The 16307-nt window shown below is 33.4% G+C and overlaps 1 long non-coding RNA gene across 1 annotated transcript in view; it reads right to left on the minus strand.

The window, feature by feature from the left end:
* Nucleotides 1-16307, minus strand: part of LOC140636629 (uncharacterized) — a 142082-nt gene that overhangs the window by 63493 nt on the left and 62282 nt on the right. Inside the window, exon 2 of the long non-coding RNA XR_012033853.1 lies at nt 7272-7353. This is a non-coding gene — a long non-coding RNA (uncharacterized lncRNA). The remainder of the gene's footprint in view (nt 1-7271; nt 7354-16307) is intronic.

A 16307-nucleotide genomic window follows, 5' to 3' on the forward strand; every position in this document is an offset into this window, starting at 1 on the left:
GCTAGACATATTTTTAATGTTTTACTATTGTAGAGTGAAATCCTATTTGCTATACAGAGATTATGAACATGCTTTAGTCTAAAGATAATTGTGTAATTTTTTTCCTTAGGTTAATTTCTAGAAATGGCTTTTTCTCTCTTGAGTGGTCATTGGATTCTCATAAAACTATATTATTTTGTGGTTTTTAAAATATCATATTTAAAATATGCAGAATCCACTGGAAGAGTAGACAAGTTCTCTAAAGTTATTCTCTTTAGAGGTCTTACTTTTCATAAACATTCTTTTAATAGATATCAGACTGAAATTCAATCTAGAACATATGAAGTGAAAACATAGAAGAAATATAGCTAGTTAGTGTTTAAATAGAAGATTAATGGGGGAGAAAAGGGTATGCCCCTGGCCAAATGAAATAATGAAATTGTTTTATTTCGAACTCACAGATGAATGATTAATATAAAATACTGCACATGTAAAAATAAAGAATTCTAGAAGAGTTATCAAATAATACTTTAAGCATAATATGTTGTCATACTTGGCAATATGGGAAAAAAAAAGCCGGTCCATACTTGCCCTAAAAATATTCAATACAGACCATACTAAAAATGATCAACATAGCCATGATACTGAGTAAAAATGATGGTTTAATTTTGTACAATTCCTTAAAAATGAAACTATGGGAAAAATATAGAGGCTAGTTTAAGGAGGAACCAAGTACCAGAACGTTACCAGAATGACTGGTAAAAGAATAGTAAAAGATAGATCTGAGTAACACTAAACAATCAGAATAGTACTTAGCTTAGAATTGGACATAGTAGAAGGGTCCCTGGGTGGCTCAGTCAGTTTAGCATCTGACTCTTGATTTCAGCTCAGGTCATAATTTCAGGGTCGTGAGATTGAGCCTTGTATTGGGCTCTGTGCTCAGTAGGGAGTTTGCTTGGGATTCTTTCTCCCTCTCCCTCTATCCCTCCTCTTGGTATCTCTTTCTTTTTCTCTCAAATAAATAAATCTTAAACAACAACAACAAAAAAGAATTGGACATAGCAGATATATACTAATGATGGAAATATGGCAAAATTGATTCTACAACCACAGAATTTTATTATGGTGGTACAAAACTCATAAATCTTTAAATGGATTATTTAATAATATATACTATTATTTAAATGTACTTTAACACATTAAAAATAATACTCTACACTTAATGCAATCCCTACCAAATACCAACAGCGTTTTCATAGAGTAGGATAAATGATCCTAAAATCTGTATGGAACCCCAATAGACCCCCATATAGCCAAAGCAACTTTGAAAAAGTAAAGCAAAGCTGGAAACATCACAATTTTGGACTACAAGTTACAATACAAAGCTGCAGTAATCAAAACAGTGTGGTACTGGCACAAAAATAGACACATAGATCAATAGAACAGAAGTGAAAACCCAGAAATGAACCCATAGCTATATGGACAATTGATCTTCAACAAAACAAGAAAGAATATCCAATGGAAAAAAAAAATGTCTCTTCAACAAATGGAATTGGAGAAACTGGACAGTAACATACAAAAGAATGAAACTGGACCATTTTCTTATAATGTAGACAAAAAATAATCAAAATGGATGAAAGACCTAAATGTAAGACCAGAAGTAAAAATACTAGAAAAGAACACAGGCAGCAACTTCCTTGACATCAGCCATAACAACTTCTTTCTAGATATGTCTCCTGAGGCAAGAGAAACAAAGCAAAATTAAACTATTGGGAATACCTCAAAATAAAATCTCTTGCAAGTGAAGGAAATAATCAACAAAACTAAAAGGCAATCTATGGAATGGGAGAAATATTTGCAAATCATATATATATCTGATAAAGGATTATATCCCAAATCCATAAAGAACCTATCAAACTCAACAACCAAATAATTAGTAATCTGATTAAAAATGGGCAGAAAACATGAATAAGCTTTTTTTCCAAAGAAGACATACAGATGGCCAAAAGGCACATGAAAAAATGCTCAATATCATTAATCATCAGGAAAATACAAAGTAAAACCACAATAAGGTATACCACCTCACACCTATCAGAATGTCTAAAATTAACAACATAGGAAACAACAGGTATTGGCATGTTATGGAGAAAGGGGAACTCTATTGAACTGTTAGTGGGAATGGGTATTGGTGCAGACACTCTGGAACCTAGTATGAAGTTTCTTCAATAAGCTAAAAATAAAACTACCGTATGATCCAGCAATTACACTACTAGGTAATTACCCAAAGAATACAAAAACGTTACTTCAAAGGGATATGTGCATCTCAATATTTATAGCAGCATTATCTATAATAGCCAAATTATGGAAAGAGCTCAAGTGTCCATCAATCAATGAGTGGATAAAGAAGATGTGGTATATATATATATATATATATGATATATGATATATATATATATATCATATATATATTCATACCACATGAAATATTGCCATTTGCAAAGAGGTGGATGGAGCTAGAAAGTATTATCTAAGTGAAATAAGTCAATCAGAGAAATACAAATACCATCTGATCCACTCATATATGGAATTTAAGAAACAAAAGAAACAAGCAAATGGAAAAAAAAAAAGGGAGATCAAGAAACAGACTCTTAACTATAGGGAATATACTGATGATTGCCAGAGGGATGGGGGTGGGGAGATGGGCTAAATAGGTGTTAGAGACAAAGGAGTACACTTGCTGTAATAAGCTCTGGGTGTTGTACAGAAGTGTTATCACTATATTGTATACCTAAAACTAATATTACACTGTATGTTAACTAACTGGAATTTAAATTAAAAACTTAAGGAAATAATTATTCTTTTTTTACAGATTTATTTATTTATTTATTTATTTATTTATTTATTTATTTATTTAGAGACAGAGAGAGAGATGAAAGGAGGAACAGAGGGAGAGGAAGAGAGAAACTTCAACAGACACTCTAAGCTTGGAGCCCAATTTGGGGCTCAATCCCATAACCTTGAAGTCATGACCTGGGCCAAAATCAAGAGCCAGAGGCCCATACAACTGCACCACCCAGCTGCCCCAGGAAATAGTTATTCTAATTGATATAATAAATAATAATCACATCAAAATCCCAAAGCAGTTCACTGTTTATTTATAGCTCTAAAGAACTTAGAATAGTGCCTAGTATACAACAAGCTATATGCTTTATTAATGCTATGCATTATGCTGTTGTATTCTATAAATATTTATAAGTAAGTACTCTATATTAATGCTATTCATTCTCAAAGATTTTTTAAATTTTATATAACTCTTAAATGGTTGGTATAGATGTGAAATCAACTGGTCTTACCAATGAAAATTTAAAAATCAGTTCCTTCAGTTAAAATTCAGAGGGTTATAAAAAGGGAATAAAGAGTTCAGTGTTATACAAGGTATATACAATGTGTCTAATCTATGTATAATTTGTACAGATTTTTCCACAGTTGGGGACTTCACTCCTGAGAAATTTTAAAGAAAAGTGTATTTAGGAAGGAAGGATTTTCCATGATTCTAAATGTTTCTGAGAACTTTCTTCTGATGTTCCTGATGGGGATAGATAGGGACTCGTCTGATTTCTATTGCCATAGAGTCCTATGCCTTTTGGCAGAATTCTTGGTGGGAGGAGGGGATGACTTGTACCTTTTCCAAAGAACAGTAAATGAATAGGCTGCTCTATGACTAATTGTACAGATGGTAAGTCCTTCAGAATGCCCTTAACAATGAGCTTCTTTGGGAATAAATAAATTTCAGAATTTCATCTTTGAACACTAGTTGAGGCCTCCTGTGCTCTTACACAAGACTCCTTTAAGAGTAACAAAGTTCTGATCCCAGCTACAACAACCGGAACAGCGCTGAGAATACAACCATTGGATCATGCTCTTTAGATTAGCGGCAGTTTTAAGCAATAATCCTATTTAATCTTTGGACTGTCCTCAGTGATTGGTGGAAATTCTAAAACATGTGTCAGAATGGTTCTGTTTTAGTGTTAGGGACGTGTGGACCCTAGCATAAGAGAATGAGCTGGAACATTTAGGACTATTAATCATTGTAAAAGCATAAAGTATCATGAAGACTTCTGTTATTACATTTCACTTTTTAAAATGGAATTTATTTTCATCAAGCCCATTATTTAAAAAGTCTAATTAATGGCTTAACTGATATTTTTATTATTTATTTATTTATTAAAGATTTTATTTATTTATTCATGAGAGACAGAGATATAAGAAGAGGGAGAAGCAGGCTCCTTGCAGGGACCTGATGGAGAACTCGATCCAAGGACTTCAGGATCATGACCTGAGTCAAGGCAAATGCTCAACCACTGAGCCACCCAGGTGCCCCTGATATACTTAAGTATAAAATTAACTTCTTGACTATATTTATAAGATAATTGAGCTTGAACAAGTTATTGTTATTTCTGACGGTCTGTTTTCCCCTTGGTAAAACGGTGACATTAACAATACCTCCCTTCATAGAATTGTTGAAAGAATTCAATGAGGTAATAGAAAATATATTTACTGAAACACAGTACATCCTCCATAAGTGCAATAATGAAGATTAACATCAATTTATTCAGAGTATTTATATTTACTAGTAATAATAGTAAGATAATAATTTACACATATTGAGTTCTAGCAATTTTCTACTTTTTTAACGATTTGCTACTACCTTGCAAGTATTATTATATTTAATCTTTTAAAATTCATTCAACAAATATCTATCAAGTGCCTAATTTCTGCAGGTTATGTTCTTGGTGCTATATCAACAGACAAAAACACAGCTTACAGTGTTACTTTTACTCTGCTGGACTCAATAAAACATTTAACAAAGAGTTGAACTTTGAATATGTTAGTGATATAGGGAACCCTAAAGTGGGAGAGATGGAAGTTTTATTCAATTTCTGTTATGGATGGCGGTCAAGAGAAGCTGACTGTGATAAAGTGGTATTTGTGGAAAGACTTGAAGGAAACAAGGAGTTAACACAGTGATACTGGGGAGGAATGCTCCTGGCAAAGGGGGACAGAGTGTTCAAATTCCAGAGCGTTCAAGTTTGCTCCTTGCAAAGGGGGCAAATGCATGCTGGGGGAGCAGCAGGGAGGCCAGTGTGACTGGAGTTGCAGGGTCAAGGTAAGGGAGGTAGGAGGAAGGAAGGGAAGATCCTATCTGGAATTTCAGAGGAAGCCTGGCTCTGGGGACTCCCTGACTTCGGACTCTTAATCTCATGAACTGTGAGACAACACATTTCTCTTTTTGTCAGCCACCCATTTGGTGGCACTTTGTTACAGCAGTCCTAGGGAAGTGTAGCCTCTGCTTCCTGGTCCACGTGCTCTGTTTGGGTTTCTGCCTTGCTAGGGAAATGCAAAAGGTAAACTATACGACTCCACTCTTTTAAGAGAGACTTTTTTTTTTCTTACAACAAGGAAACATATTTCTCTCTTAAGCAAAGATGTGGACAACAAAACATATCTTGAGAGATGTGATGAATTATCAATTGTAACTACAGCAGCTAAAGCATAGTGTGTTACTCTTTTTTTTTTTTTTTTAAGCTGGTATCTATTGAGTTTTTACTACATACTGCATACATGCTACTTCACTAACTTGTACTGCTCTCACAATTCTATAGGTTAGGTACCATTTATATCTTCTCATTTTTTCAAATGAGAGGTTGAGTGACTTATGAGTTTTAGTGGCTGCTCTGAGCCTAGGCACGCTGCCCCCTCCCTGCTTTGCATAACCTATGCTCCCTGTGGCCCTTGTGTCTCAGAGCCACAAGCATATGGGCTACATTTTATTTTTTTAATTTTTTGTATTGGAGTTCAATTTGCCAACATATAGCATAACACCCAGTGCTCATCCCATCAAGTGCCCCCCTCAGTGCCCATCGCCCAGTCACCCCCACCCCCGGCCCACCTCCCTTTCCACCACCCCTTGTTCGTTTCCCAGAGTTAGGAGTCTCTCATGTTCTGTCTCCCTCTCTGATATTTCCCACTCATTTTTTCATTTTAAAATAGATGATGAGGTTCCTTTGGCTATTAGTTCCAAACTTCTGAAAGCTTGTTTTTCCAAGCCTTTTGTGTTTGTTTGCTACTGGTCTTGAATGTCTTTGCCTGGAGTTTGCTTTCAGGTCTATCAGCTATTTTGATGTCTGTTTAATATTGAATTAGCATTCCAGCAATCTCTCTGCCAGTACTAAATTGGCTCATTTTCTCTTCAACAGTTCAGTACACTGACCATGCACAGCAGCCTGTGTGATTTGCTAAATTGAGTCACTTGTGCTGTTATTTATGTTTACTATAAACTGTTATTTACATGGCAAGCTGTAATCTTGATTTATAATGATAACATTAATTGACTGCATTTGACTGTGCACCTTAACTCTACATAATTTGCCTATAAATTTTCAGAATTTTGTGTTGTTTAGCATGGGAGGCTCATGACCATTTTTGCAAGGCTGCCCTATCGATGTTGTTTTCACTAATTGGCTGGAGGTGGTGTAGAGCTTAACCTTACAGGAAGGTTTACGGTTTTCTGCCAAAACAAAATTCCCCTTTATCCCATCTTAGTGATGTTTACCTCTCCTACTGCTTTCTAAATCACAAGGCTGTGAGACCACTGATTTCCACCTGTGACCAGATAAATTCACCATTCAGTCACAAACATGAATTCCCATGAAAATCTAACTTAAGCTAATAGAAAAGGCAGAGATCAGTAGGAAGTTACAATGGCTTTTCTGTAAGCCCTCAGCATCTGTTGGTTTTAAAAACTGGCATTACCTACCTTCGTCTCCACATCAGTGCTCTGTACCCAGGCTTTGTGTCAGAATCACCTGTGGAATTTTTAAAAGGGTACGTGTAGCAAAGAGCTTTTCATTCTGTTGTTTGGGGCGGGGGGTGGATACTGACAAATATGTTTATAAATCACATTGTGTGTAATGCCAATTGAGAAGTCTCTCTGTCCACGGTCAGAAGGTAAATGAGGAACAGGATGTGAAAATACACTTTCAGAACCCTGGCCACTTCTGGGAAACTAATGAGCAGACCATATTTAGAGAGGTTTGAAGTCTGTGAATCACTTTGGGTCACTTACGCTCTCTCACTCTGCCCTTTCCACAAGACATACCTTTGTGTTTAACTTCAAATGACTTCGTAAAATAGCTAGGGAGGAAAGGAAAACAGTAATGCTGAAGGCAAATGAGAAGTCCCACAGTTTCACGAAGTAAAAGGTTTACCTATTGAGTTGATAGGGTACTTACCTCAGTTTCCTTTACCTACTGCCTCTCTGGGCCCTTCTAAAGACCTGATCACCACAGGGCAATTTCTCCAGTTTGTCCTTATCTGGGGACAATAATAAATAGATACTTTTATCTTTTCAAGATAAACTCCATACCACTTAAAATGTTTAATATCCCCAGTAATAGTTCACACACAGGTCAATTCATTTGTTTATCATTTTATCTAGTTTTGAACAGAAGACGAAATAATAGTTTTATAGAGTAAAAATAAACTAATGTTAAAGTTATTTGAATTTGTTGATATACATCCTGTGCAGCTTTACCTGTAGATAATGCACATTGATAATAACTCTTACCAAATTACTGAATTGGAAGACACAACAAGGTAAAGATGGTAATTCTCCCCAAATTGATATAAGTTTGATGCAATTTCTGTCAAGATCAGACAATAGGTTTTGGTAGACATAAATAAGTTTATTCTGATATTCATATGCGAGGACATGGAACCTAGAAAATGAAAACAACTTGAAAAAGAATAAAGTGGGGGGAATCATTCTACCTAATTCTACTATTTACTATATAGTAAGCCTAATTGAGACACTGTGGTATTGCTGATGGAATAGATGTGTAGATTTTTTCGGATTTATGTCATCTATCTGCAACCAAGGAAAGAATATTATGTTCTTTGAATAGCTTTGTTCTGGTGTTTGTAACCAGTTTGGTTTAGGAATGTTGTGGGTATGAAAATGTTTAGCTGTTATGACCAATTATATTATTCAGTGACCTTTTTTCTTTCAGTATTTTAAATATTTAAATGATTGTTTCAATATGACAGTACTTTTCTACCTATCAGTAATTGTTGCTAAGCTTGTTGTTCTTTGCCGATGTACATACAATTGTAAAAAAAATATAGAAATGTACTTTAAAAAATTTAAGACCAAATTTGAAATTCATTGGCCATATTTAACTTGAAATTTAATGGAGAATGTGAAAAATGTCATTATATGAAGCCATAAATTTGATTTTATAAATTTTTGTCTTGGTAAAATTTGTCAATATTTATTTTAATTAAGAAAATTCTAAGTTGACAAGAGTCAAAAGTTTATTTACCCCATCTTCTCTACTCCAAAAAGATGATATCACTTGAGTTAAAATAATGAGTGAATTCAACCAAGTATGTTCACCTTTCCATCCTGTATTATTTCTACTTATCTTTACTGCTAGAAGTTAGTTTTTTTTTTTTTTTAATAAAAAAAAAGCATTTTTGATTTTTTTTTTTAAGGCTCTGTTCTTGAAATTGTGGTATCTGGTCACTTTGCAAGCCAATTGCTTGGAAAACTTGCTTGAATGCAGATTTCCAGGACTTCAGACTTACTGAATCCAAGTCTCTGGGCATGGGCCCCAAAATCTGTGTTTTTGAAAGTTCTTAATATGAATCTTCTCTGTCATATACTTTTTATTATTACTCAACAGAATTTTTTTTCTCTAGGCTTCATACAAAATATTTTCTTCTCCATAGATTCTATAGCACATATTAATGAAAGTATGCATTCCAAAGTTAGACAATTATTAGTGCAATTTAGTTTCCTTTGTTGAAAAACACTGGCTCATTTGTAACCCCAATGTACATTTACTTTGATAAAAATCATACAATGAACATGAGATAAATTAGACATGATTTCATCTACAAATGCCCCTTTACTTTGATCATTCATTTGTATTAATTCTATCCAGACCAATCTATTTTCCTAAAATAAGAAAAGATGAGAAGCATAAGACCCAGGAGAAAGCAGTGAAAGAACTGAGATGATTTTGCTTGAAACATAGTCTACAAAGCAGGCACAATCTATGTTAGGAGATACATGCTGTGCTCCTTTCTCACCACCCATTTTCACTTTTCCCTGTGATCTTCAGCAGTTTTTGTACAGATTTATTATTATACAGATACTTAACAGAGGAAGCAGAATTCTTAGGAAGATAAGACTTTCATGGCCACTCCATACATTGTGCCTTGTACATACCTGTGCAGATACATAGTTAAATATATGCTCAATACTAATACGTTAGTCTCAAACTCTAAAGGACAGGATTATCAACAAATTGGTGTAAAACTGTAACAGAATGTTTTCATAGCTATACTCTGAAATAGTGTAGCTATAAGTGGGTTATTTTACAATGGGATTAAGGACTTTATTATTTAAAGATCACCAATCCTTTCCTCCTTGCATACTACACCACCACTTCCCACCTCAGACCCAGCCCTTCCACAATTGTTCAAGATCTCGATGCCTCTTTTTAAACTTGTTTCTTTCAATGTTTACTTCTCTGCTTTGTGTGTTCACTACTTCCTTTCCGTTAAAATCATTCCAACATTCAAGGGTAGCCCTGCTAGGATACTTCTATATTAAAAAAATTAAAATAAAAACTCCTCTCTGACAAAGCTTATATTTAACATGCTTTTCTTCATGTAAGTTTCTCAAAAAAAAAAAAAAAAAAAAAAAAAAAAACTGTTTAAAATGACTGTTTTCACTTAATTCAATTTCCTTTCACTCTAAAATGTACTCCAATCTGGTTTCTACTGAAATTGCTACAAGAAAACTGCTCCCTCATCAGTCTTTAATGGCTAATGGATTTAAATGACCCCGCATTTTAATCTCTAGCCATGAACCTGCTAACAAGATGCAAATTTATGTATGCACCTACCCATCTGATACATTCACAGACTGCTTCTCGATGATAAACTTTTACGTTAAAAAATTTACCTTTTGCTCTTATCTTTCAGATTTTACTTATTTCTTGCTTTGTTTTTTTCATATTTAAATAAATGGCACCTCTATCATGCATACTCAGAAAGATATTTTTAAATCATTCTTGTCACTTCTCTCATTCTCTGCTCTCACCCAGTCTGTTCTCATTCTCTATATTCTTGATTTGGTATAATCGTTTGCATTTTTGCTGGCATCATTGACTTAAGCCTCTATCATTTTTTTTCTGGATGACTGCAAAAGACTCCTGATTGGTGTCCCTGCTTTATTCTTGCCCTCAAATGCATCATTATTCATAAATTTCAAAATAGTATTTTACAACTAGACAGTTAATCATGTTATCTCCCTCCTAAAAACAAAATTCAATGCCATTCAACTGACTTTTTCCAAGGAAGTAAACCTGACCCTCCAGGATCTAGGTTTGAACATCTCCCCAACTTCATCTCTAGACATTCTCTCTAACTCACTGTGCCAGTAACATTGTCCTCCTTCCAGTTCCTTGAATTTACGGACTGATTTCCTACCCCAGGCATTCACACATGCTATGAATTCTCTGGAATGTCCTTTACTTGCTTAAAATTTCATCAAAATCCATATCCCAGTTTAAATTTCACATCCTCAGACTCATGCCTTAATTCTCTCATTTAAACTTATAAAACTGTGCTTATTTAAGATAGGTGATTTTTTGAAAAAAAATTGTGCTCTTATTATTCATTTATATGCTTATTCTTTTATTTATTTTCAGTTTGTGTTTCCCATTAAAGTATAAGTTTCATGAGGGCATAGCTTGTGTGTATTTTTTTAACACTGTACACTTAGCACTTGTTATGGAGTTTAGAAATATAAGATATTTAATAATTATTTGTTGAATAAGTAAATGGATTAAATAGATAAACAACTGTGATAAACTTTACTTCCTTCTTTCAACATCTCAAAATAGCATATGATGATGCATCTCTGACATGTGTTGCATGATATAAAGCCAAATAATATACAACATTTAAAGATTTTGAATTTGTTTTAGCAAATTAATGTAACCTCATTATAAATTGCTTGGAGCTATCCATTTACAAAATAATGCTACAAATGTGAAAAACGAAAGCACTGAAAAATGATTCCAATTTTAGAAAAGAACATTTTGAATGAGAACATTAACATTTGCAAAGACATTTATTTTCAATCTTTAGCAACATGACTAAATGGCAATATGTGCTTTTGCTTTGTGTATGAAGGTGTAGTCAGTTGATTCTACGTATATGCTGGAGTGTATTACATACTAAGCCAATATGTTGAATCCAATTTCTCTCATTTCTCACTCCCAGCCCAGGATCTGTTGTAATAGTCACGATCTGCTTAATGACACTGTGACTTCTGCTTCATAGAAGTTATAAATTTTCATTCTGGCATCTGTGGAAGGTGGTGCACCCTTCTTGGTAAGTGACGAATCTCTAAGGATGAAATGATTAAAAGGATTTTTCAAGGTGGCAAGTTCAAGGTTGGATTTCACGGGCATCTGATTCCAATTCACATACTCTGGTCCACTAAGCCATTCTGCCTTTTCTTATAAGGATCACTGAAGCCAGAGATACTTAAGTCCTGAACTCAAGTGAAACATCGTAAGGGTTTTTCTGGGCTTTATATGTTAACCTTTCTATGCTTTCAAGCTTAAATTATCAACCACGGTTTTCTCTGTCAAAACAGGCCAAATGGGTACTTGGGAAGCTTCACAATTTTTATTTTATTCTATTTGTTTATTTATTTATTTGTTTATTTATTTATTTACTTATTTATTTATTTATTTATTTATTTATTTTTAAATTTTGAGAAAACAAGAAGTCTAGTGGCAGGGAGCTTTGGAGATTTTTCGTTACCTCTTTGTTATTAAAACAAGCATTTACTAAACAAAAAATTGCATTTAGCGAAATTTGGAAGCCTAGCTATCTTGAAGATATGAAATTAGGAAGCCAAATTAAAGGCTAAGAATTTATAAAAGCCTGTTAATGACACTTGTCTTCATATCTCAGAAGAAAATAGAGTGCATCCTGTGTAATTTGAAAGCATATTAACTTTCATGATCTTTCTTACTTCTTCCTTCTTGGGTTTCTGTAGTTTATTCTCTATTAAGAAAAAGGGGGGTAAGAGTAAAAGATTACTTACTAAATAAAGAGCCAAATCTGTATGGTCTCTTTCTAATTTTATTCTGCTTTTATGGATTGATGTGTAGCTAAGAAAAAATATTTTCTCAATTGTGGCATATTTGATTATGGATTGGTAAAGTTATGTCCATTATGTAACAGGAATAGAAATGCTACTTGGCCTACTAAAAACCTTCCATTTGTATTTTGAGATTCATCCACAACCAACCTATTAATAATGAAGTATTTTTTCCTTCCATTAGAACAGCTAGGCTATTGATAGAGTTGATGAAATAAAAAAAATAAATAAATGCCCACATATTTGGGTTACTTTATGTATTTATTTTTGGTGTTTAAAAATTTTCAGTGAGATATATTGACAAATAAAATTGTAAGATATTTAAAGTGTACAACATGATGATTTTACATATATCCATATTGTGAAAAGATTCCCCCATTGAGTTAATTAATATACCTTCACTTCATATTCTTACCTTTTTTCTTTATGGTGAAAACATTTAAGTTCTACTTTGTTAGCAAATTTCAACTGTACAAGTAGTGTTAATAACTATAGTGATCATGTTTTACACTAGATTCTCAGAGCTTAGAACGTTTTTTTCCATTCCATATATAAGTGATACACGGTAGTAGTCTTGTCTTTCACTTTCTGGTTTATTTCACTAAGCATTATCCTCTCCAGGTTGTTCCATGTTATTGCATATGGCAGGATTTTCTTCTCTTTTTAAGGTTAAATAATATTCCATATTACATATACTACATTTTTTTTATCCATTCATCTGTAGGTAGATACTTAGATTGTTTCCATACCTTGGCTATTGTAAATAATGCTACAATGAATTTGGGAGTGCAGATATCCCTTTGAAATAATGGTTTTGTTTGCTCTGAATATTTGGGTTCTTTTAAAAAGTGTTTTACTTTATTGAATTTGAAAGCTTGCTTTGGTTATCACAGATTGATCTTTGAGTCACATATAACCAAAGCAATTATCTCCATAAACTTGATATTTGGCAGCAGCAAATGATGAATTATTTTATAAAATAAAAGTTCTCACATTTATTATAGACTTGAAGGAGGGCTGGAGGGAGAGTGATTAGCAGGCAGGATGAGGAGTTGAGGAATTTTTTAAATTGTCATTTTTCTTTCTTTTTTGTTTCAAATCTAACTAAAGAATTTTGAAGGAAACTAATTCCAACATATTTCTAAATTTTACTTATCTCCAGAATTAATCTCTGGAAGCTTTTCTTAAGGGAAAATGCCATAAAAGTACAAGTGCTTTCATTAGCTTTTTATTAAGTGGTCTTAATTGTTTTGGTGATGGCAGGATAGGAAATCAAGAGAGAGAATTTGAAATGTGTTTATGAGTGTGGGGAGCTGCCAACCCTATATAGAATGTTATAAAAAAAAATCATCTGAGATGGATTCAGACAACAGAGAGAAAGTTTAGAGATACTCTTAAGCACCATCAGGTCAATAAAGTGTCCCTAAGATGTGTTTGTTTTATATTTTCTACATTACATTAATCAATAGCACTGCCACTTCTATCTCTATCACCACTATGATCACTACTATCAAGTTTATAATAATTATGTTATTTTTGCCATCATAAGCAAGTCACAAGTCTAAATATTTTATATATAGTTTTTTTCTCATTTATCCCTCTCGTGTATTATATAGGTGGGCATTTTCATTGCATGTATATTTCACATACAGTAACGTAGAGAACTAACTTTTCCACCAAATTTAGAGAAGGGACTCTAACCTAAGTCAGCCTGACATTTAAGTCTGAGTCTTAGTCACTAAATTGTATGATCTACTAAGTTCCAAGGGGTCAGAATCTCAAAAGGGTGTTGAGGATCCCAATAGCAAGGGTAATAACATGAAATTATGTGTCACAAATCTTGCTTGGAAGATCAATAGACACACTTATTAGAAAGGCAGAGTCGCAGGCTGCCCTTAAACTTCCTGAATCACAGTCAGCATTTTAACAAAATTCCTAGATGAATTGTAAAGTTTGAGAAGACGTGTTCTAACTTTTCAACAGAATATTTTGAAAAATATAGTCAACTTCTTTACCAAAATCTAGAGTCTCTGAATCTGTGATTTTCTCAAAATAATAGGCAACTAGAAATTTTATTCATCCATTGACTATTTTATTTTGATTTCTTATTCACTAGTTTGTTTTTCTTATTTGTACACTTATTTTGTGCAAGACATTTAAACATTATACAAGATAAAAATTTTTGAGGGGATAAATGTGCACAACGAATAGTTCTTTAAATTGTCACTTAATAAATGCCATAAGTGAAAATAAAGTTTAGATATAGGCAATATTTTTACATTATTATATTACATACTATATAAGTATCTATATATTCCCCTTGTAGCATTCACTAACTTCAATTCTTAATCTATACATTTGGCCTTAATAAGGAAAGTTTACCATTCTATTGCTTCTGAAATACATTTTCAACCTCTGTGAAAATTAGACTAGCATTTAACCTCCTTTAGAGTGTTGATTCTCTTTTCCTTAACTATTTCTTTTTAGAAACAACTTCTACTTAAAGTTGTTTTTCAGATTTCAAAGCACTAAACCTTCATAGGAGTCACAAGTTGACTTCTCATGTCCTTTCCTTTGCAAATAACTCAAAATTCAAATAGAAGATCACAAGATTTTACTCAAAAACCTGAAGTGTTCAGCTCTTAGAACTTCATATTTGATAGAAACTCCAGACTATGTAGCAATAGTCACCACTTTACAAATTTGATGGAGCTGGTAGGTTATCTTTTACATCTTTCTATGTTCTCAAAGGAGAATGCCCACTGCTTGTATAAAAACATTCAAATGGCTTATGAAGCAATTAGAAAACAAGCATTGTGATATATTGTAAGTGGTAAAATTTAGACTTTTTAGAGTTTAGTAGTTACACTAAAGATGAGTGTTAGGGTTTAGATGAACAGAGGTTTCATGGAAGAGATTGAATTTCATCTTTGATTCTTTACAGGAAAGGGATAAACTTTAAAGGAGGTAGTCAAAGATGAGGAAACATCATGAAAGAAATATTAAACTGAGAGAGGAAGGATATGGAAGACCAATTTTTCTGTGGTAAAAGGATACATAGATAATAGGACAGGATACTGGGGGAGACATACTGTTGTTTTTAAGATGTTTTCATAGAAACTTACTATGCATCTGCATTAATATAGTATTTTTATGATTCTAAAAATTTTATACTACTGTTTATTATGTAAATATCCTTCATTTTGAATTACTACCTGATTTTTAAGTTTTTTAAATATCTATCTACAGTAATACATTTAGATAAAATTCATTTTAAGAATTTATAACTATCCTATGCCTTATTATCCCCATGCTAGCAGGCATTTGCCTCATTTATAATTGTTTCTGCTACAATGGGCTGCAATATCCATCTTATCATATATGCCAAGTTTTTGTAATCATAAAAACTTGGGTTTATGAATTAAAAGGTATGAACTTTACTTGATATTTGCTGAACGGCTTTAAAAAACTGAACAATTTGTAGTCCCCCCAGCAATGTATATTTATTCTTATAATTCCATACCTTCTCCAACACTCATACATTCTCCATCCTCATTCTTCAAAAAGTAATCCAAAAAGTCAGATGTTTGGCACTATCTGACATCAAGCCTTACCATAAAGCTCCAGTAATCATGACAATGTGGCACTGATGAGAAGAATAGCCAAATAGATATATAGAACAAGAACTTATTAAACTCAACAGCAAAGAAACAAACAATCCAATCATGAAATGGGCAAAAGAAATGAAGAGAAATTTCACAGAGGAAGACATAGACATGGCCAACAAGGACATGAGAAAATGTTCCGCATCACTGGCCATCAGGGAAATACAAATCAAAATCACAATGAGATACCACCTCACACCAGTGAGAATGGTGAAAATTAACAAGACAGGAAACAACACATGTTGGAGAGGATGTGGAGAAAGGGGAACCCTCTTGTGCTGTTGGTGGGAATGTGAACTGGTGCAGCCACTCTGGAAAACTGTGTGGAGGTTCCTCAAAGAGTTAAAAATAGATCTACCCTACAACCCAGCAATTACATTGCTGGAGATTTACCCCTAAGATAGAGATGCAGT

Source organism: Canis lupus, chromosome 7 (genome assembly GCF_048164855.1).
Source record: "Canis lupus baileyi chromosome 7, mCanLup2.hap1, whole genome shotgun sequence".
Lineage (NCBI taxonomy): Eukaryota > Metazoa > Chordata > Mammalia > Carnivora > Canidae > Canis > Canis lupus.